The 23,978-nt window shown below is 40.3% G+C and overlaps 1 protein-coding gene and 1 long non-coding RNA gene across 12 annotated transcripts in view; one reads left to right on the plus strand and one right to left on the minus strand.

The window, feature by feature from the left end:
• The window catches only part of TRIP12 (thyroid hormone receptor interactor 12), a 79,575-nt gene extending 57,394 nt beyond the window's left edge, over positions 1 to 22,181 (minus strand). For 4 of the 9 annotated variants that reach the window (XM_055724018.1, XM_055724017.1, XM_055724015.1 and 1 more), the window contains exon 1: positions 22,035 to 22,180. The gene's annotated coding sequence lies outside the window, so the exon portion shown is untranslated. Of the gene's footprint in view, positions 1 to 12,997; positions 13,155 to 21,806; positions 21,943 to 22,034 lie in introns of those variants that run through there. The other 5 variants (XM_055724016.1, XM_055724014.1, XM_055724011.1 and 2 more) reach the window with 3 other exon arrangements.
• A 462-nt stretch (positions 22,182 to 22,643) lies between these two features.
• LOC106631464 (uncharacterized) overlaps positions 22,644 to 23,978 on the plus strand; it is a 33,956-nt gene continuing 32,621 nt past the window's right edge. For all 3 annotated transcript variants that reach the window (XR_008734517.1, XR_008734516.1, XR_008734518.1), the window contains exon 1: positions 22,644 to 23,028. This is a non-coding gene — a long non-coding RNA (uncharacterized LOC106631464). The remainder of the gene's footprint in view (positions 23,029 to 23,978) is intronic.

Below are 23,978 nucleotides of genomic sequence, written 5' to 3' on the forward strand. Positions count from 1 at the left end.
GCCACAAAAAAACCCCAGTGCCTTACTTGATGCTGCTGCACCAAATCTCAAAATCGCAAAGACTTACTGCCCTGAAGTCAGTATTAGGCAAAAGGGGGGCACAAAGTAAAAGACAGGAGGATGTTTATATGCCTTCTAAGTTCAGAACATTTTCTTCTAGCAAGCTGCCCATCCTGCCATCCAGAATCCAGTGTTCAGCATACTTCTCAGATAATGTTACGTCTAATATTCCAGATTTTTATTCCTTCAACATAGATAACATTAATTTACTTCATCAGCTGTATCTGTAACAAGTCTAGCCAGTTAAGGTAGCAGCAACATTCTAAATATATAAGCATACAATGCATTTAAGAGTTGAGACTAACTGCAATTCAACTGAAGAACTTAATGCAAATGGTTTAACAGCAGAATTGGTTTGGACCTCTTTCCTTCATTTTAAACTGATCTCATAGCTGCACCTCATTTTTGCTTGCTGCTCAAAAGGTTCTCATCATTTACCCACAAACATGCACGCCTGTTTTCTTCCCTTGCAAGCACTCATTCAATTACTTGTACTACTTCACCAGTTGACTCAGAAATTAGTTAAGATAACTTTTTAGTCTTTCTTTAGTCTTGACTTGCTTTCAACAGTCTTGTGCAGCAGATTTTAACACAATATTCTTCCTCACTGTACTCAAAATTCAATGGTTATCCACTCTGCTCAGTTCTTTTTCCACTGCAGTCCTCACCTCCAAACATAAATTTCACGTCAAAGCTCCATGCAGGCAGAAGGTTGTATTCTCAGTTTAGCAGCATCTTGTGCCTTCTGCTTGTAGAAGTAGTTCATAGAATAATTCAGGGAGTGGGTACAACAACATCCTGAAGATTTCCTAGAAAATTTTTCAGTGACATCTCAATAGTCTCATCATCCCTCCCTTCCTCCTGACAGGGAATTTCTATACACAAACAGGGGAAAAAAAAGATATTGTCCCTTGAACTGCAAGGTGCTGTAAGATACAAAAAGGTGTATCAATTGCAGCTGCATTCACGCAAATCCTGGGTTATTCAGCTGCATGAAAGCATTGAGCCTTAAGGAACAACAAAGCTTGCTCTTCCTATGTTGGAAGAATAAAAGCAACACTGCTTATCTGCTTCCATTTCTACCTTCTCCCCGTAAACAGCCATAAGATGTCTACATGGTTTAAAGATGCTAGAGTACACTAAAGCTTACCTGCTGCACTGCATCTGATGATGTAAGAGTCACGTGATTACTTTTATCAGATTAACTTCCTTTGATGCAAAAAAGCACACAAAATCAGTGAATTATACATTAGGCTGGACTGTATTATTTTTTATTCTCCCTTTCCAATACTAAAGAAAAAACCTACACACAGAAATACATGCACAGACACACAAACTAGAACAAATTCAGTACACAGGAAGAAAATCTTCACGACAAACAATATTATACAGCCTTCTAGTACTGTAATATTACCTGAATGCTGGGAAGACAGACAAGTAGGTATCAAGGCAGTTTCTTTGTAAAACAAGCATGTTGGGTGTTAAGGAAACAGTTTTCTGCACCTCTTCTAGTACAAAATTGCTACAAAGTGAAAGAGCTGCATCACTTTAATCAGTTCTCTTGGAAGCAATTAAAACATACTGACAGCAAGACAAGCAAAGTTTAACAGCATATAGAGCAAACTCCTCTTCAAACCACAGGGCTCAGCTGGAGTACAAGAGTTAAGTTTGAAACATTCTAAAAGTCCTGGCTGGAAAGGATCTCTCAAGATACCTGGTCCAACCTCCTGTTTAAAGTAGGACCTTAGATTATACTAGAGATCTCTCATTCTGCTGAGAAGTGACAGTTTCCAACCATGATGATAAAATATATTCCAAGCTCTGAGCAAAAGCAGAAAGGCAAAAGGTGAATCACGAGATTTCCCCTGAAGACGGCGGGGGGGGGGGGAAGACAGACATAATCACAAATTAAGATATCAAACCATCATGACAAATACAGAAGCATGGAGATATCACTAACAGACTATATATATATATATATATGAAAAACAGTATTTTCAGCAGAAGCATTTGATAAGAACCCATGCAACAGATGTCAGTTTAAGTAACACAAGATCTCAGATCTGTGTAGATGCACAGGTGTGCAAAGACACACTTCCCATCCCCCCAAGGACAACCTCTCAGCCTGTTGCTCACTGCAATCGCATATAGCTCAGAAAACATTCCCTCCCCTTCAGTTCCTCAAAAACATAATCCAGTAACCCAGACTATGAGGAGGAAGTAAAATGGGCATGTAAACTACAAATATCACAGCAGTCCAGTCACCAAAGACATTATAGACTTAGGACTAACTCATGTCTGTTTTTACACTGGGTAACTTTATACAATACATAAGCTGTTAGCCAGCAACAGATCTTTTCAAACTGCTGACAAAAAAAAAAAGAAGCTTCAGCACAATATTCTTCCTAGATTCACTTACAATGGACTAGTTCTTTTTAATTCAGCTACTCTGTAATCATTAGCGGAAGGACTTCTTAACCATTCCTAAAAATACCCCATATATTAAAAGAGGTATGGCTACAGCAGAAAACTTCTCAAACACCAGTAGGCCATAAATATACTCAAGCTATGGAATCCACTGGGGGGGGGAGTAAAGGAGCCAGAGCTACACCTTATTCCACTGACTTTACAACAAACAGCCATCAGAAGACTTTCCCTTAAACAGTCTTTCAAGAGCCTAGACCTTGCCTAGCCTTCTAGCCGATAGTGGCAATGAAGCTCACCTTCACAGAATCAGCAAAATAAGTGGCTAGGAACTGGAAAGGATATACCACCAGGTTAGAATTCTCTAGGCTGCATCTATGCATACATGCCGTAATGACCTACAAGGACTGGGAAAAGTCTTGGCACGGAAGAGGAAGGGAGAGGAGATAAGAATACCTTCATTTGTGATCTCATGGTTCAGAATTACACAGAACTACACTGCTAACTGGCAGTTACAATATTCATTGCCTCAGACTGAAGATTTACAGGTTCCCACAGGAGATAAGAACACTGAAAATTACTCTCAAAAGGTGCACAACACTTCTCACTAGAGGAATGCTCAGGCTGTTAGGGCTGTGTGATCCAACAGGTTACATATACCATGTACCCAAGCCAACAGAGTAGCACTGTATCTACTGGCTACTGTCTGGTGAAAGTACTGGAAGGTATCTGTGCAAAAGATACCATAGCTTGATAATACATAGTCTGGGGAACTCAGAAGTATTGTCGAAGAGGAAAAAAAAAAAAAATTCTATATACATGCTATCACATGCTCCAGTGTTAAGAATAGTTTTGTGACACAGGGAAGATCTTCCGAGTTGCAGAAGCTGAATGGCCTCTCATGCTTCAAAGCAGGTCAGTTGAATTTGAAGTCTGAGACTGTAGAGACCTTTCACTGGGCCTGATACAAGAAAGCAAACTGAAGATATATTCAGTGACCTGGAAGAAGCTTAAAACCTTGTTCCATAAAGATTACTGAGACCCAGCACCCATCACATCACTGGTTTAGGAGAGCAGTGGATTTGCCTATACACCACAGCCAGAACTCTAGTGAGTCCTTTTGGGCTGTGGAAAAGTAAAACAAATAGCAAACAGAGCACTACCCAAAACTGTAGCACAGGTACTGTTAGCAGATGGCTTTACAACTGATGAATAGTCAGTTGTAACTGTGCCTCACAAGAATTTAAATAGCTCAAGAACCAAGAGAAACCTATGGATGGAGGGAAGGGCCACAAGTTAACTAAAAAAAAAAAAAGCACCTGCAGAAGTTAACAGAACATTCTTGTTCAGCTGGACAATTTAAAGGAACAAAAAAAATGCTGCTCATGTTCTATTCTGTATATGGTTGTACGGGATACAAAGGTAAGTTCAGGTGTATCAGATTATTTGTACAACTAGTCTACCTAGCTCATGGCACCTTTCCATGTCACCACTTTTAACACGTCTAAACTAGCTCAGTAAGTTCTCCATCAGTGTACGGTTTGACTTGAATTCATTAACAAAGGGAATGCTCTCTCAGTGGCAGAATGCCAGGACTCAACACTTCAAGAAAATATTTTCATGTTTACAACACCTGTAATTTCTCTGTTCTTAGTGTTCTATTTTAAGTTCTGTTGCTTAAGTCGGTCAATTTTGCAGTAGTTAATTTTTTTCTGAAAAAAAATATGAAGATTACCAAAAAGCATAAGAACCCAGAAACTTCTGACTCTACCTGTATTCAGTAAAAGATTAGTCTTATCTGGATAGGTACAAGTCAGCCAGCAACAGCTCAGCTTAAGAAGCCTAGAGATATTTAAGCCATCTCAATAACATGAAACATTTGTTATAACACACAGGGAACAGGCACATATAAACATAGCAAACATTAGCTGCAAAGCACCGAAGCAGTTTTTGTCTCTGTTGACAGATCTCTTTCCCTTTCAGCACAGCAATGGGGAAAAAAGGGAAGAAGTGAGCAATAGGTACGTTCAAAGTTTTTTCTTCTGTACACTTGTGTCACAGAGCAAAATGTCTCTGCCAAATTGGATCCTATAGCAAGAGACTGACTTTACTTCTACGGGAACTTTAAAATTACTGCTACTTACTGACAAGCTGCTAGACAGAGAAGTTTATACACTATGAGACTCTCAGTATGCAATTCTGCTACCTGGTGCTAATACAACCGTGGTTCCAACTCGTTAGCAGCCATGGAAATACTACTCAATTTTCTTTTTTTTTTTTAAATTAAACAAAAGCAACCAGTATCTCTTCAAGGGAAAAGAAGAATTCCAGCTGCCAAATTCTGACCAAAGCTCTGCTATTTGTACCCAGAGTGAATTGATGTCAATTCTTTGTTTCCAACAGACTTACAACAACAAAAAAAATAAATCACATGCAACAGAAGCAAAACCTCATCTGTCCTTCATTTTCAGCTTCCCTAGAAACCCTTACTTAGTAGGAGCCAAAATTCACTATCTGTGCAGTGACTTAAGCTTTCACTAACATTTTTTTTTTAAAAAAAGCCACATGCTGCCTGGCAAGCATGAGGGAGAACATTCTCTTCAGAAGAGGAGAATGAATTTGAATTAGGAGTTTTTACCTTCTGTGAGACCACACGAACAAAGGCACAGAATCCTTCATGAAGTACAAATCTGTGACACTGCCAAAAATGAAGACAAGCTAGCAGATAGGTGGTCAAGTTAAGACCAAGTAAACAGGTGCAGCAAAGTTGGGGCAGGGGGCATTTATTACCAGTGAAGAAAAAAGTCAATTGAGAGATTAGTGCAAATTTCAGTTTAGAAGCCTGATTTTATTGTCATGAAAGTGAACCAAAAAGTACCCAAAATCATGACCCACTCCTAAGTCTGTCCTGCCCAGTGCTTAACATTCAGCTGCCTTCGAGCTGCATAGCTCCATTTACTTCAACATTATGAGTCTGAATGCAGAACCTACTGCTACAACACCAAGCCTCTTCCCGATTCTAACCTTACGGACCAGACTGTACTTTATTTGTAGTCTGCCATTCACCTGCATCTGGCACGTGCAGCCCTTAAGTAAAATCAAGAGCAATAGCACAAGACAAATACTGATACGGTACATACCCATGTCCTACCTGCAGAGCCTGTTAGACAATACATGCCCCAAGCTGCAGCATGGCAGGTTGCCTAAGCCCTGCCAAGTTCCTAATCAACTTTTACAAAGGTGTCTTAAATTACAGAAACCTGGTAAGCTCAACAGCTAGCAAAACATGATTTGACCACCCAAAGTCTAAATTAGCATAAGATGATCTCTGCAGTCTTCTAGACAACTAGGAGGGAGGCAGAAAGAAAAAAAAAAAAAAACCAACAAAAAAAAAGGCCTTTAATTAGCCAGTAGAATGAAGAAATTCAGAAACTGGATCTTACAGAAGTTACTGCTAGAAGAACCACAAAAAACAGTTGACTTGTACCTGCAGACCAGACAAGTGCCACAGATAAACCCAAGATTATAGGCTTAAGTGCAGATCTACCTTGAAAACAAGGTAAAGAGGGAGGAGACTGGATCTTCATTTTGTTAATATTCAGCCTGAAACTAGGTTACATACAGAAATGCCAAAAGTTGAGAAGCCTGTTCATTCATACTAGTATGTCTTAAAGAGAAACACTTCAAAGATAAAACCAAAAATTAAAAAAAAAAAAAATGTTTCCAGGGGAAGGGGAGTACTCACCTGTTTTCTATTTAACTAGAATGGGTCTCAAGTCTTTGTATCTTCAAAATATCTTTTTGAGTTTTGGATAAATCAGGAGGATCTTGGGAGTTTTCCTTTTGTTTTTCTAATAACTGGATTTTAGCACTGACTCAAGCTGATGTCTGTTGAGACATCTCAAGCAGATGATGGTACCCTCCTGAACCAAGACTTCTAAACAAATGCTGCACCAAAAAGGTCATAGGCCTGATGTATAGCAAGATTCCTATGCCACATGATATAATCTAGGAAGTGGTTTAATTGTAGTTGTTGAGGAAGAAATCCAATTAAAACAGGTTAAGTTTCCGGCTTCCTCAGCACTGGAACTGCATATGGATCCTTAGCTATCACAAGGATACTGCAATGACAAATGCATTAAAACACATGTAAAGTTTCTAAACTAGGTAGGGCTCGAACCAATGACATCTTGGAATCATATGTCACACATGCATATTCTCGACCAAAACAAAATAATTTATACATCAACATACTTTGCAGTGATGTAATTAAAAGTAAACTCAATATACATACCAGATCACTGACACAGGCACAAAGACATTTACCTTGTATGAGAATCATGACCATGACAGAAACAGAAGAGAAGTTCTGTTCTGTGTAAAGCTGAACAAAAGGAAGTCACTCCCAAAGAAACACCTGTTAAACACTAAGGATTAAGCTGTCTTTAAGCTGATCCTATCACTGATAGGATCAGGACTTTACAGTGCTCAGAGCTATTCTTTCATGGTAAAGAACATAAAATATTAGCTTCCACAACTGCATTTTTGGAAGGTTCCAACCTTTACAGTCATAGAACAAGTTGTCAAAAGCCAGAGTACCAAGCTTTATTAAAGAATTACTCAGCTTTATGGCACACTTCCTTGATGAGACTGTCTATTCCACTCTGCACATACGCACTTTTTTAGTGTTATTAGTTATTAGACGAACAAAACAAGTTTGTGGAATGAAGCATCATACATGGGCATCACAGAGTATGGGAAGAGCAAATGAGCGTCCCAAGAACCTGAATACAGAGGGTTAAGATGCTGAACTTGAGCAAATCTAAATATTGATCAAATGTAAATATTAGAGCTCCTTCAAATACTTTTTAGCAGGATGTCAAACTCAGCCTTAAAATTAAGCTAGACAACAACTCACCATCATCAAACCTTAATACCAACCAAAAAAGCCTACTACAAAGTTCCTCTCTTCCTTCCCATATGTGCAAGTACCACCAGCCCATTTTTTCTGCTTTACCTCACCAATAACTTTTACCTCCTCTCTCCTAGGCTACCCACACACTTTCCATGCAGAAGCAACAATGATGCCTGTATTTCATAGTTCACTAAACTAACAAGCTGACACTAATAAGTTATTTTTCCTCAGGGTCATAGCATAGTCAGGTGGTTCATGCCAAAGACTGAATTCCTTGCCGATAGTCAATTGCTTCAGAGTCAGAAGAAAGACTACTTCCTAGAAACGAGATTTTCCAATAGATGCTACCTAAATCTGTTCAATGCTTTTTGTTACCTCCCAGCTAAACTGCTGCTCTCTGATGTACTGAAAGGATTCACAACCTAAGAATAATACAGAACACGTGTCAGAAGAATACAAATCTTCTCTACAGCTCTGATATAATAAGCAGAGCTGTAAGCCTTCCACAGGTTGACTTTAGCACCAAAACTATCATTTAAGAAGTAGATATTACAATAGCTGATTTGATAAGTCTTTGCTCTTGCAATTTGCTCTGTGACCCAGTCAGACCACTCAAGAGTTGCCTCCCATACACGTGACCTTTAATCCTACACTAACACTTAACTATGCCTTATGAGCAAAACTACAACTTACCACCCCTGAACACCACGTATTGATCCTGGCCTTGCTTAGGACTGGAAGATAACATGGTGAGGAAGAGAAAAAAGGAAAACAGTGTTTCTTTTAAGTATTTTGTGTGTACATCAACAATAGAATACTTCGGAGCAAACCTATGCATCCATCTTGCCATGCTCCTGAGAGACATTTTTGCAAACATGAAAATAATCCCATTCCATGAAGATGATACTGAATTGGAAGCAGACTTTACTTAACTCCTACGCAAGATGTATTGCCTTTTTGTTTTGGGTTTGGGTTTTTTTTTATCTTTAAAAAAGTATCCATGAGACACTCATATAGCTTCAGAACTATTCCGCATGTCATCCTCTTTACTATTTATTTTAAGTCATTTAGTAAAACACACTAGTAAGGGAGACAAGACAAACTGAGATTTCACTGGAGAGGGCAGCTTCATCACAACGCAAGACAGAATAACTCTCTTTGGAGCACTTGAATAAAAAGCACACAGGGAATGGAGTGGCTTCAGATTAAAGAAGGAATATGAAATAGGCAGGCTTATGAAGGAAGAAGGAAAATACCTGTAGGCCCAGAAGTGAGCACAGTTTCTTCCTTTCCTCCCCTCTACACATTATCTTATCAAATGCAAAATTTAGTTATTTCATAAAGGCTGCAGCCTTTCTTAATCCTACATCTGTTTTGCTAATCAAAGATACTCAGCTAGGAGCATGCACATCCCCATGCCAAATATAATTAATGAGCAATGAAGTGTTCTAGTAATCACAGTATCTTTACTACGTCTACTTTCCCACTTCATATCTTTGAAGCAAATCTTTTCTCCCAAAAATTATTTCCTAGCACCTCCAATCCCCATTAGCTACCATGCCAAATTACTACTACTAACTTTGGGTCCTTCTTCTATGCCTTTCAAACTTCGCTTGTATGTTTCTTTGTACTTAAAGGCTCCCCTGGCAGAACAGTTTTGGGACACAGATACTGTATACTGCAGTTTGAAGACAGCTTGATCTGTCATCCAGCACAAACTTCTCCCACAGAACTGAAAGTTAATGAAGACACTGCTCACCAAACTTGCGGTATCTATTAATAAACACTTTCAGCTATTTCCTATTAAATACCTATTTTGACTAATTACAGAGTGGAGGGTATAAAGCTTCTAACACTGAATTTTCAAAACAGCGGTCTGGTGTTGTCATTTCAAATATCAATGACAGCATATGCTATTAGCATATACTAGTATGACTATTTACTACATTAAATAGCTAAATGATAAGAACCTGACAGTTTCAGGGGTGCTTTTTTTATTTTCTGGAAAAACATTTCAGATGTGGTATAGTAGTGTGTGTTTTATAATGGATACTTCTCTAATTAATTAAAATGACAGCATAAACATTCTGTACATATTCAAGTATGACAGACATTCTGGGCTCACCACTTTTTTTTTTTTAGTAACTCCATTAACTAAGCTTAATGGTGATTACACTTCCTTACACTCTTCATAAAAGATTTAACTTGCTACCAAAATGACAGTACAGTCTAAGGAGAAAAAAATCTAAACAAGCCAGACTTTAGGGCATTAACGCTACCGGCTTTTCAGCTGACCTCCACTATATCTTACAAAGAGTACAACAGTACTGAAGGAAGTAAAAACCCAACTACGTTTCCCAGGAGATGACCGCACTCAGTAGGATGTCTAAGTAAATTAGAAAGGAAAGTCAGTTCCTCCGATACAAAACCTAAGTGAAAGTCATGTGTACTTCATAGGAATTATTTTCCAACTGCTACATATTTATCCAAAGTTCCTACCTTAGAGTACATTATTTCAAACCCCTTTGTTTAGACAATTACCTCAGAAAGTACAGGGATAGAGTACCACTATTAGTTTCGTTCTAATGCCTGTGCAAACCAGTTCTGTATTTGAATTCAGCACAAACTTCAGAAACTGATAAAAAAAATAATTACATCTGTAAAGTTTATATAGATTATTTAAAACTTGACACTTCCAACTATCACCATCACCAGTAAAAGTTTTTGAATTCTGCTGAAGCAACCTGAAATTACATCAGCTTCTCCTTTACTCTCCCACCACAAACACTACTCCAGTCTATGCAGGTATAAAAAACAAAGCAGCTTAGACTACATCCAACCACAAATGTGTATTTTAAAATTAGTTGGTAACTGGGCCACCAACCTTCCCAGCAATGCAGCAAAAACCCCCAAGAGTAGGTGCAAATTTAGTTTGTTGCCATAACCTCGAATACTATTACATAGTAACAAACTACCTTGATTTAAGTAAACTTAAGACTTTGTCACAGGTCTGGACTTGCCTTAGTCACTTTCCACTTCTGATATCGTCAACAGAAAGACCAAATCCTTCTGAAGTAGGTTTTTTTAATGAGTTGGATAATATAAAGCAAAGATACGCTCACTTATGTCTCATAGAAGCTATTGAGAACCAGAAGTACAGTAGTTTGCATCTTCTCTATTTGTCTCACACTGTGATCTCTGAGGAGCATTCATGAGTCGATGGGCACAAAACTCTGGGTCCTTTATTTCATTGCCTCAGCTGTTCAAAGCTTAAGTATTGCAAGTTAACATCTTTAGACCACCTTCCCTTAAGGTAACTAAACACAGCAGTACCTGTGGGAGCAACTGCCTTTCATGGTATACCTATAACATTCATGACAATTCAGCTAGATTTAATGGTATAAAAGCTGAACACTTAGACACAATTCTGCATATTGGTTTTTTTCTTCCTGTTAGCCTTTAGCTGCCAACTAGATATTTTAGGGTAAAAGTCAGCCATTTAAAGTACTTCAATCTGAAGTGATCCAAAAAAAACACAGTAAGGAAGAATTGTCACTTCGCTTAAAAAAAACCACAACTAAACACTAAAATGCTATTTAAAAAGAGATCCCATTAGCATTCACAGTATTTCCAGGAACAGGCCCTTCTCCCTTCCTGAGAAACTAAGATTTAAGACTGGTTCTTCCAAATACTTTTCACGACAGCCTACCTTCCTCCACTGTGTCAGTAGTGCCATGAAGTTATATTTGTTTACTCTATGAACATATATAGATAGATCGATACCCTCACTGAATCAGAGTTTAGCAAAAGAGTACAAGTACTCTTTGATGAGGACTATTAAACTAGAGCTTTCCACCCCTATCAGTTTCAAACACACACAGAAGAGCAAGAATATTTTGGATTAAGTACTTTATCTTTTAGATATAGCTGGATTCAAGATATTCATGGTTTTGTTAATGTGCAGTCAGAGGCCCACACTGGAAAACAAAAAAGTTTAAAGTGACAGCTTCTGTAAGCTATGGGTGCTTAAACACTTATAAGACTTGAAAACAGGCAATAACCTTAAACTTGTGATGGAATTAAATCTTGAAACCCTGATTTCAGTAATGACAGGACACCAGTAAATTCCAGAAGTGAAAGATCTTTTGATGGCAGAACTCAGGACTCTTGCTACTATTTCCAGGCTTACAGAAGAGAGGTCCTTCATTATTATATTTCTGTTTTCTTAAATCCCTAACCATTTAAACAACCAATTGCTGTTAAGTAGCATCCAAATAGAACACATCATCATATGACTTCAGCAGAAAGCATTTGTAATGATGAGCAGACTATTACCCATAAAAGGAAACTATGAAATAAGATGAAAGCTGTATTATTGTTACAGCCTTGCTTATTTCAGCATAACTATCCAGGTGATACGATTATCTAAAGCCAGAGCTGTTCTCCAAACTATCAAGACTTAAAAGCTCCATTTCATCTCCTCCTCCCCTCCCTCAAAATAGTAAGTATGTGTCAAAAGTACAAAACAGTAAAATATTCTAATGAGAAATTCTGCAATGATACGAATATGAAGTACAAAACCACCAAGCAGCACAGAGATCCTGTATCTCAGTACTAAAAACAAGAACTTTTGCTATAAGCCAAGCCCTTGTCAGTTGACATGAGCATTAGTGACTATATGTTACAGTTACTTACATAGTGATAACTGGAAAAGAATGGAGAGGAGGGGGGGTATGAAAGATGAACCAATGCTTAAGTATATATACTATTACAGAGTAACTGAGAATTCTCCAGTGCTTTTGTACAAAAGAAGTATTTATCTGGAATACTCTATCCCATCACAGCTGGCCTTGGTCAAGAGAGATGAATTCCAGTTGAAAGAAAAGTACTCTTACAGAAGGCGACTAATAAAGCCAGTATTATTTAGCCTGGCAACAGAAAGGTTATAAATGCTTTCTGTAAGTGCAAAGGGTAAAACACCAGGAGAAAAAAATTATTTAAGATGAGAAGACAGCACTGATGCAGTTAGCAGGCAAAACTTATGAGAAACTTGCAGGTTGGAAATTAGATGATCCTACATTTCAAGAAATGACATTCTGAAAGGATCTCCTAGGAGGGCTGAAGAATTAAAAAAGCAAGTATGAAAAAAAATCAAAACAAAACACACAGACACACCTGCTTTTTAGATGGCTGCAAATTAAGAGATTTAAGTGATATACCAACAATATTAGCAGATTACACTTCTAGCATTATGAGGTCTCTTACTAAGATTATTCCTAGACATTAGTACTTCATTCTCCTTACCAAAACCTGACAAATAACAAGTTCTGTTGTTCTACTAGGCCAACCAACAGAGACAAGATGCTCATGTTGCTCAGGACTGAGACACTCTGCTACAAAAAGTATTTTAAAGGCTCAGTTCCTAGCAAAGGCCACCCCCACTTTGACTTTGTTGCTAAGGCCATAACTAGAACACCATTCTTGCTATCCTAACACCCACACCTCAGAACGCAGAAGTCAGAGAAGACACTGCAAAGAAGCAAACCTATATTATCTACAGTTTGTGACGTTTTTCTTGTCCTGTCCAATGGTACCTACCACTGAAACTCTGGAAAGAAAACTTGTCCCCACACCTTCAGCTGGAAAGGGTTGGGGGGGGAAGGCAGAAGATAGCTCTCCAAAGCAAGTTCTTGCAGTAAGCAGCAAGTCCTAGGATTTAAAAATAAAAAACCACAAACCAAACACCACACTTTTGGATAGGGTTATTCTATGCAGAGGTTGTTTACCCAATTTGATCCTTCTACTGCTGTGTCACTCTGTGCCCATATGTTCATGTTTGATATCTCCCAATGTGTGTGCAAGGAGGTAGGGGTGTTGGAAATATGCCAGAGTTATCACAATCAGAAAACCAAATGAGCTACTCAATTTTTTTAGAAAGATCTCCACCCAGAACTAGCAGGCAAAAACCCAGGAACACTATGCAAGTACAACATAGATATTTTGTAACTGAGTTGTTAACAACATTCAAGACAACTTCAATCTCAGATGGGGTTACAGAACAGAGAAAGTTCTGTACTGATTTAACTCTGTTGCTAGATCCATTACCCATATCACCTGCTATATAGCTTGATTTGCCATCTTACTGAGCTGTCTTTCCAAATAGCCTAACATAATTTTGTTTAAGCAAAACAATATTGCAAATCTAAAAATCTGCAAGGAAGAAACAATTTCTTAGTTGAAGGGGAACAGCTTTTAGATAAAAATATATTAAGCAATTTTGTTATGCACAGCAACCTACTTGGCTTACTTTTGATTAAGTTTTTAGAATGCTCTACCACCACTAAAACAAGATCAGAATTACTTGCATTAATAGTACAGGTGAGATCTAATAGGGTTTCCAGTAACTTCAAGTGGCCACAAAACTGCAACAATACAGCAGATACCACAACAGAAACAATGCTAGTTTAGAACAGTCAGACCGCTAAGAACAAGTTGAGGGAGTTGACCAGGTGTTTCTGGTGACAATACAGCTGTTGCCAGCAGGAAACATAGCTAGAATTCAAGTGTAAGATCTCAGTCTAATAGAAACTCAGGCTTCATCTGAACAAAATACATGAAATAAAGACGTTTGAAAAATAGGTGATACAACTACAATGATTTTACGCATTGACTTAAGTTACCCAATACCAGTCTACTTTATTTAGAACTACAAGAATTTTAACAGCCTGTGGCTAAGTCTGCGACAGAGGAAAAAGCCTAATACACCAAGAGAATACACTTTACTCCAGACAGCTTCTGGAAGCAATAAAGTACAGCAACAAGTGTGTTCATTGCATTGTTTTGAAAATGACAGATTGAGATTACTTTGCCTGTCACTTCAGTGGAGCATCACAGGCAACTTTACATTTATTTTAAGTGTGCTCTCAAAATTAACTGATTACTACATTTGCACTTAACTTTCCAAATATACAGTAGCTCTCAGGTTCTAGCTTACTTGACTTCATCTGCATACAGCACAGTTAAATCAAAATCTTCAGTGCCCATTCTGTTCCAACTCCACTTTGGTTTTGGCAGTATGTCAAGAACCCCTAAGCTATTAAAAAAAAAAAGAAAAAACTCCCATCCTTACTACTGTGACTATAGTGCTCAAGTATTTAAACATTAATGGAAGGCATTTAAGCAGTACCATTCCTTCACACACTAAATTCCACAAAAATCATCTTTCCTCTTCACAGTTAACCTGAAGAGAGCCACTCTCTCCACAAAGTATTTAAATGTATTTTTTTAAAAAAAGAGCATTTCTCTTAACAGTGCTTCTTCCAATTCTAGTTACAAAGGGATGATAATAGTTTTCAGCTGGACTCCCTCTGTCAAGGCTCTAGTATGAAACATGGCTACATTCAGTTGCAAGTCTACAAACACTTGAGGTAAATGAGAAATAGGGAATATGCAACAGAACTATATCAACTTCAAATTTATTCTATGACAACTTTTAAGAAAGGATCTTTGCCATCTTATTTTTGGCAAAGAAATACATTTGTTCTTCTGTCCAGCTTTTCATAACTGAGTAACAGAATGAAACTAACTTATTTAATCCATAATCTTAGGGTATAATGCAGGTCTTCATTGTTACTACCAGTGTTTTACTGTAGAAAGCTATCTGCTAAATAAATCAGGCAGAATGCTACCAGAGTTAAGATATGGCAGCACACACAGTCATTACATAAACATGAAAAACATTGTGGAATACAATGTAGCAGATCTTCAAAGCACAACTTTTAACACTTGGAATCCTGGCTTAAAGTTTGCCAAAGTTATGTAGCTTCTATCACTTGCTTTAAATGAGATTCAATTGAAATGCGGTTTTCTCCAGAAATTTTCTGATTAACTTCAAATCAAATTGCATTTTTACGTACACCAATGGTATTCCTGCCCCTTCAATTACATCCATTCATTTATTTTGATTACTGGTATTACTTAAAGATCTGAAACCTAGCTATGCAGCTTCTTCTCAGGTACTATCATATCATGCTTATACACGCAGACTATGACTGCGTGTCCTTGTTCAAGTTAGCTGTTTCCCACCTTCCCCTCATCCCTTTACCATGGATGAGTTCATCAAGCTATTATACCTGAAACAAGTTTTAAAGAGCAATTACAGTTCCCAGTCAGTAATTTGATTGTAACAGAGTATATCCTCAAAATAGAGAGGAAGAGAACATTTGCTCTCTAAGGAAGGCAGAGTTCCAAGTTTGTATTTCAGTATACAGCCTATTAATATGCACCTTAAGTTACTTTGTTCATTAGTTCCCTTTAAATGCATAGCCACATCTCACCTGTGATCAGAAGGTTCAGTTACATTGCACACACCTTCCAGGAAGGGACACTCTCTATACTGAATAGGATAATTACATAAGGGATTTGACATTGGAAGACACAGAACATTATTAACATGGATAAGATGCCATCTTCCAGCCCTGATGCTAACCATGTCTTACAATATTATCTTGTCCAAAAATAGGCATCTACCACAGGTTCATACTCCACAAAGATACATGATGTAAAGACAGCTTCTCCTCATTAACTCCAGGAGTTAAATAAGCACCTAATCATTATACCAGCATCAAAGACATTTAATGCAAGTGCCTTGATTGTTGCGGGGGGGGGGGGGGGGAGAGGTATATGTGTGCATGTGTTTTCCCTTGTGTTTGGGGTGTGGGGGGAGGCAGGCATGGGGGATGTTGAATTCCATCACTAGCATTACTATGCCTTGTTTACATCTTCCCTTTTTTGATGCCTCAACTCATTTATATTGCTCCTGAAAACTTCCTGGTTTCAACTTAGAAGATAGTACCTAAATATATTTTTGATGTCCACATTTATTTACCTGTACTTCCGCTTTTACATCTAAGCAGTCTTGGACCAAGAGAGGAGGTACAGAACAGGCTTAAAGCACATAAAATCCCACAGTACAGAAAAAGAGATCATTTCTCCTACTCGTAATAGATCAGATAAACCATAACAAGCTGATCACAAAGCAAGTAAGACAGAAGTTAGACATGGAGAAAGATTAGGGAGAAAATGGCACACACGTTTCCTAAAAGCAAAGACAGCATGAGACTAGACCTAGTTACCTTGGAGCATAAATCTGTACTAGGTGACCTATGAAGGCTTGTCCCAGGCCTGTTTTTCCTAATGGTTTTACCTTTAGGAACTACCTCTAAAAATCCAATTAAAAATTCTTCATTATAGTTACTGCTCTGCATTAATAACAACTGATACTAACCATGCTTTAAACACACAATAATAGTCAGCCACAGATCTGAAGGAGATGCATATCACTGGTATTGACTCTAATGCCCGTCTCATTACATCACACAGACTTCTGAAAGTTTAATACCTTTGTCCCCAAATAACACATGTACATGAGAAAAAAAATGTTTGCGTTCTTTCATTTCCACCTTTACAGAAGTCTAGCAAGTAGATGCCCTTTACACTAAGTTTGCTTATTTGAATGTTATGGAACAAATAAAAAAAAAGTTGTCAGTAACAAGTTACTTTGCAAGCAGAATAAACGTGAAATATACTTCACCTTTCACATCTTAAAAAAGCAGTCACCATCTTCAAGAAGTACCAGGGACCTCAGCTTCCATTTTGAAATACCAAATTGCTCCCTATAACTCCAGGTTCACATTCCAGGAGATGACTCAGACCCTTCCATACCTTTTCAGAAGGTCAAATCTTTGCAGTTCAGCATGCACACTTCATTGTGGACACCATCACAAAGCAGACCAATCCATTCAGAAAACACGGAGAAACTGTGTTTTCCCCCCTTCTCTATGAGACAGCATTGTACTGTTACACATAGAATCCTTCTGGTTTCCTCTCTACATATACCTCTGTAGGTTGTTTGGGGTTTTTTTCCCCTTTCTCACTACTCAAGAAGATGGAGTTACTTCATCAGTACAGTTTATTTATACAAGAGTAGATAAAGTCAAGTGGTGAGAAGGGCCAAGTGACCTCCACAGGTCCTCTCCAAACTGGCTTACTCTATGAATCATGACAAGAGAGGCTTTTTTGGAGCAACTGAAGGCAACTACGGCTTGAACAGCATTGCTAGTACTTCTCATGCATCTTTAATATTGAAGTTCAGTATTAGATCACCATGATTAACTTTGATATAGGCCTAACCTTTCCAATGTTTCCTATATAAAAGTCTTCACTTCAAAAGCTGACTATCTATTGCTCTTATACCTGGCAGTTTTCTGCCATATTTCTACTGAGCATGTTCATGAGTCAAGGAAGACTGACAACAGTCAGTACATTGCAAGACAAGCCTTATTATAGACAGTGAGCGTAAACAGATTGGTTGTATGTGCTCGAACCCTGGCTGCCAGACAGAATTGAAGGAGAATATGACTGCATATTTACACAGTTAGATTCTACCAACTTGATGAGAAAAATTTTATCACGTGGTAGGATTAGGAGAACAATTGCTCCTCAAAACTAATCTTTGCACTAAAGTAACCATCACTGCTATCTGAAATTTCGCATGCAGTGAAGAAGCTAGTTGATTTAGCACCATCTTTCACACTGACTGTACACTTGATACCATGTGTAGCTAGGAATTTTACTTACAGAAGATGGCAGAATTCATGTTTTCAAGTTAATCACTTTGTTTAAAAAAAGACATCCTGAAACAAGCAGCTACATACAAGCATTTTTGTCATGATCACCAGTGACAAGTCTGAAAACAATTCTGCTCCTTGAGAAACAAGTTATTTCGTGCAAATTGAAAAATTATCAGGAGAAAAAAAGAAACAGTTAATGATACTTTGTTTTGCAGTTACCAACTTCATGTCCTGAATAACTTAGCTACAAAAATGTTCAACAAGAAGTTGCTTCATATACCGCCATAAATCTATGGTACTATGTATGGATTAAAATATTAAGAGCAAAGTAAAAGTATTACTTTTTCAGAAAAATAAACCCACTGACCCAAAGGTAATCTGTTACCCTACAAAAAAAATTCAGATGTACTACTGCCTTCAGAAGGAGCACTGAATAGGGCAGCAACAGCTTGGTGAAAAGTTTCCACTATTAAGAGTGTCACAGAGTCCACGAAGTGCTTTAAAGACAACGTTACTATTTGACAGGTAATGGACAGGACAGAGATCATCCAACAGGCCAGTGGGAGATCCCACAAACTTTCAAGGTTCAGTTTTTCATAATGTGATAGTACACCATGTTGTGCAACTTTAGGATTTGATTATTCTTTGTCACAATAATTTAGTCTGTGTGACAGAGGACAAACCTGTGATCAGAAGTGTTCTACATGATGCTTACTAATTAGCTTGTTGGAAAATACAGCATGGCCTATAAATCTAAGATTAACACAGATAGTTCTGAGATGCACTTACACTGCAAATTAAGTACAAACACATAGGTTAGTAAAACAATAACCTTTCTACTCGTGCTTTAGCTTCACTGCTTAGAAACAAAAGTAATTTAGTCAGGTTGTCTTCCTGGATTGTCTCAAAGTAAATAACTGTACTTATCAGTGATGTAATGACCCACACAGAAATAATGTCATGAATGAAGACATGACAAAAAGTCAGCTGCATTACATTTTGCTAAACTGCTGCAGAAGGAATACAGTGTCTTTGTTGCCTATAGCTTTGAGCCTCAAATTTAGGAATTATTTTATGAACACAAGTTTTCATTACAATTTTTTTTCCTGTAATACTTACTTTCCAGGTTTGAGGACAAACAGTCAAAATGTAATATAAAAAGAATAATTAAAAAAAAATGAATTTGTGCATGATTCCCCATTGAGAATGGTAATTCTGAATACTCGTTTACAGGGAAGATACAGGTTGTTTCCCTAATGGTCACTTTAGCCTAAAGAACTTTTGCAAGACATCAAAAGAAGCCATTTTCATAAGCCTCTTACTCAACAGGTCAGCACTCCTATTGAGGTAGATCTGCTATATTAATAAGTAGTAATGTCACACTGTGGATGACCTACAATTTTTCTACTAACAGCTGAGACCTGTTTAGGCTGCTACCTTTGTAACTATCTGGAGATTGAAGAAACATTCAGACTTAAAAATTGTCAATTCAAGCTTACTACTCTCAATTTTTCAGAAAGACCCTAGGAGTGAGGGGCAGGGGGGGAAGAAATCAGGTTACCCATATTTCTAACACAACAACAGGATACACCAAACAATAAAAACTAAAAATACCCTTCCATTTTAAGATCAAAAACAGTGTATATACAGATCCAAGCCATTCACAATCAGCTACATTTTACAACTATTGCACATTAAAAACATGTAAGTTACTGAAAACTTGAAGTATTATTTACAGTATTTACTCACCAGAACACTGCTTTTAAACTTCTTAGTTCAAATCTAATATTAATTGTTAAAATATTAGCTGCAAAAACTGAAACACTATTTTTTTCATAAATACATTTTATCCCTATCAATATTTAATAAACAGGTTACCAAACAATAGAACACTACACAGGTATTTTTCAAGTATTGCTTTTATGTTCATTATGCAACTTTTTATATATGTAAAAAAATATTTTAAAAAACTTTAAGCTAAATGAAAAACTTAAAAACCTCACAATTCTGTTTCAGCAGAAATCAAATACCAAAAAACACTGATATACAATTAAAAAGTCTAGTCTTGGGGGTGGGAGAGAAGAGAGAGAGAAGTGGGGAGAAAATAATAAACTGGAGATAAACGGAAGTAATCACAGCAATGCTTACCAGCTTTTAAAGTCCTACAATGAAAGTATATCCACAACAAGAGTTCCCATCATAAAAACCTGTAAAATTAACTTAAGCGCTTGGAATTCCTCTTCTTTCTCTTTATGAAAAATGTACTTCATATTTGTCAGGCAGCAACTACTCAACCCCTCTTTCTGACAGCCTTTAAAGCACCAGGAAAAGCTCAATATTCATAATACACATAACACAAACTGTGGAAGTTTTCCTGTTTGAGTAAAGTTTTGTGTTACAGTGTGGATCAATATTATTTCTGCTGAACAAGGCAGGAAAAAAAAAAACTTGAACAGCCTTTTGAAAAAAAACTATTTCAAATTAAAATTATTATTAGATTGCTACACATAATAAAACCACCCTGAAAACAAACTGCACACACTCTAAAAACGTTCCCAAGTTGCATGCCAGACTTACAGAATAAATTTAGGCCAGTACCAAGCACTCATTTCTTCCCCGTGTGTAAATGCGACACAATCGGGCCTCACATGCAGGCCTCTCTCTCCAATACAGGCAGGACCTTTGTTCAATACGTCGATGTTTTTCCCCCAAAGCCCTTGACATAACTTTCCATTCTTTCCCCTATTATTTTCCGGTTCACAGTCTAGACTTTCGGACTCCCGTTCTGTGAAAACCCCTGGCTGTCGAGAAAGCCAGTGCACTAGGAAGGCCGGGGGGGGGGGGGGGGGGGGGAAGGGGGAACAATAAAAAAGTTGAACAGCAGGAAGATGGGCCTACAGGTCTGGCGAAAGCCCCGGTATCAGTTTGTTTCCCAGCCCCAGATAAGCGGAGCAGGACCCAGGAGGTGGCTGGCGTCAGTGCTACCAGCACCTCAAAACTTCTCCCACTCCCCAGCCCCCCCAGCCCGCTGGGGAAGGAGGAAGCGCCAGGCAGGAAAGGCAGAACCCAGCGTTTGATCAGCCTCCAAGTACGACGCATTATGCAAGCAAACGCGAGGACCAGGCAACTTGCTTCTTGACTGAAAGCAACAAAAACATCAGCTCTAAAACATTAACTGCGAAAATAACCCCTTCTTGTGGCTAGCCAGCACTGAAACTCCGACCCTACAGGCGCCTCCATTCTCTTGCCACCTTCTTCCTCCCCCCCAAAGGCTTGTGAAAGATGGACGTCGGCCGATTATTTAGCATTTTTATCGAGCCGGGCAGGGGGGAAGGCAAGAGGAATTGCTATTTTTTCCTTTAAGATATTCGATAGCTCCTTCAAGGGAAGAAAAAAAGAAAAGAAAAAAAAAAAAAAAAAGCAGAGCCATTGGGGAAAAGAGGGCCAGCCGGAGCGGGGGAGGGAGAAGACGGGGAAGGGCATACAAATCGGTACGGCAGTGTCAACACTGACACTGCCCTTTTGTATCAGCAGCTCCACAGGGCCCGGAGCGGGGAGGCCGCGCTCCCCCCACACGCCGGGCGGCCCGGGCGAGGCGAAGCCGCGGGCAGCAGCTCTGCTCGACGCCGGGGGGAGAGGGGATGTCCCTAGAGCGGGCTCCAGTGACTGCCTGGCCATTTTGTCAGCTCCGTTTCCACCCCTTCCCTTCCTCAACGAAGAACCCCCTCCTCTCGCCCCATTACACACCTCCGGCCCCCCGCCACACACACACTCACCAGCGCGGCGTCGTGTCGTCCCCACCTCCCCAATCCGCAACAATGCTCCGGGATGGCGCTGCTCCCCTCCCCCTGCCCCGGGCCGCCGGGAAGGGCAGCTCGGCTAATGCCGGGGATGACACAACAGGCCCGGCCACCCGACCCGGAGGCTACCGAGGGGCCCAACGCTACAGCGCCCCGCGCCCGCCTCCTCGGCGCCCCCTAAAAGAGCGGAGAGGCCCCGAGTACCTAGTTTGTCCCGATGCGGCCTCCGCAGACGCTCCGTGCCTCCCCTCCTCCCGGCAGCAGCCGCCTCTCTTCCCTTCAATTATCAGCTGAAGCCGCAGCACCGAGCAGCGCCTCGTCCGCCGCCTCCGCCGCCGAACCCTTTCCAGCGGCGTGAGGGGGAGGCTGTGGGACTACTTTCTCCCGTCTCCGGGGCTCTGCCGGGGCCTGCGCGACCCCTGGGCCGACGGGCGGCCCCTGTCTCGGCTGCCGCCCCCCACGCAGACCCCGCTGCGTTGCTATGCTCGCCCCGCTCCTTGCATTCGGCGGGGTCGTCGCTGGGCGGTCAGTATCCCTCCGCCGGGGTCGTCACCCCTGGGTCCGCACGACTGTCTCCCCTCGGGTGAGGGCGGGGGGCGCGGGAGGGGGGCGGATCCGGCGGGGGAGCGGGGCTTTGCCGGCGGCGGGGGCGAGGACCCTGCCCGGCCACCGCGTTACTACCGGCCCTGCTCCTTTAAGAGAGGGCTGGGCTCCCGGTGACCCCGCGTGATGTCCGCCTCTTCCTGGTTGCCATGGATGCCGCCTTCCAGCGTCCCAAAATGGCGTCACCGCTGCGGGCGAACGCGTTCGAGACGCGCGGGCAGGCCCCGGCCGCCAGCCAGGCCCTCCGCCGCTGCCCGGCGGGAGCTGGGTGCCGGGCCGCCCGCCGGCGGGGACCGGCCTCTGCCCTGCCGTTCCCCTCCCCTCGCTTCACGGCCGTCGCTCCTCCTTCTGCCCAGAAGGGAAGGTGGCTGCGGCCTGCGCCCGGCTCCTGAAGCGGCAGTGGCTTCAGCGAGGGCCCGTTTGCGGGCAGGAGCTGGTGAGGAACGGAGGGGCTCGCAGCGCCGGGCTGGGGAAGAGCGAGGGTCTCCTGCTAACGCCGCCGGGTAGCGACCCGGGGGGCGCCGCCGGCAAGTGCTGCTGGCATGGCCTCCTGAGGGCTGGGAGCGCCTTGCTGCCGCCGTGAGACGTGGTGGCGGTAAGTAGCTGGCAGCAGGTAAGGGTTTGCCGCCGGAAAGGATGATTTCCTAGGGAAGGCGTGCAGGACGAGGAGCCCTGTAGGTGGGAGGTTCCCTCTGCCTGGAGTAGCCCAGGCCTGTGGGAAGGGGCTCTGGGTGAGGGCCAGAGGAAGCGGGGAAAAGCAGATCCTGCAAAATAGGGAGTTAGTAGCCTTGCGCAGAAGTATGTACCCACCTGTGGCTTCGTAACCTTAAAACAATCTTAAGTGTACTCTTAGAAACGCCTCACAAATAAATGAGACACTAACATGTAGAGTAAATAACAAATCTTTAAGTAACATCGCAATATTTCCCCTAAGGAAAGATAAGTTTAGCTGCACTCTCAGAGTAACTAGACCTGGGAGGGCAGGGAGGAGCAATAGTCTTGCGTCTCATTCCAGGAAAATAGTACACTTACCCATCTGGGAATGGGAAGACTGTGTATATTTTCCATATGGTACCTGAAGATGTTTAGGTCTCCTTGCCTTATGGCTGTGTATGTAACTGGTTTTCTGATCACAGAAATAAGCAATGCTAAATATCCTGGCAGATATTTTTTGGATTTTTTTTAAAATATGCTGCAAAATGTGCTATATGAATGTGTTTCAGAATAATCTAATAGTAATCGTTGATGAGGAATATTTGATAGTAAACAAATGCAATCCAGCAAACTTCATTATGAGTCTGTAAGGTTATGAAATAAAAATGCAAGTCTTCTATAATTGTTGTTTCATTTTGACCAGGTTGACTTTGTATGTACAAGAGATGAATATAAATGCTTGTCTCAGGCAGGACATAGTGATTTAGAACTTGTGAAGCTTCAAAAAATTTTCTGAGGAAGTTTTTTTAATGTCTCACTGAATCAAAAAACAACGTATTTTGAAACTAGGAGGAAGGTTTTGTTTTATTTTCCCAAAGTAAACCAAAATAG

Source organism: Falco cherrug, chromosome 11, assembly GCF_023634085.1.
Source record: "Falco cherrug isolate bFalChe1 chromosome 11, bFalChe1.pri, whole genome shotgun sequence".
NCBI lineage: Eukaryota > Metazoa > Chordata > Aves > Falconiformes > Falconidae > Falco > Falco cherrug.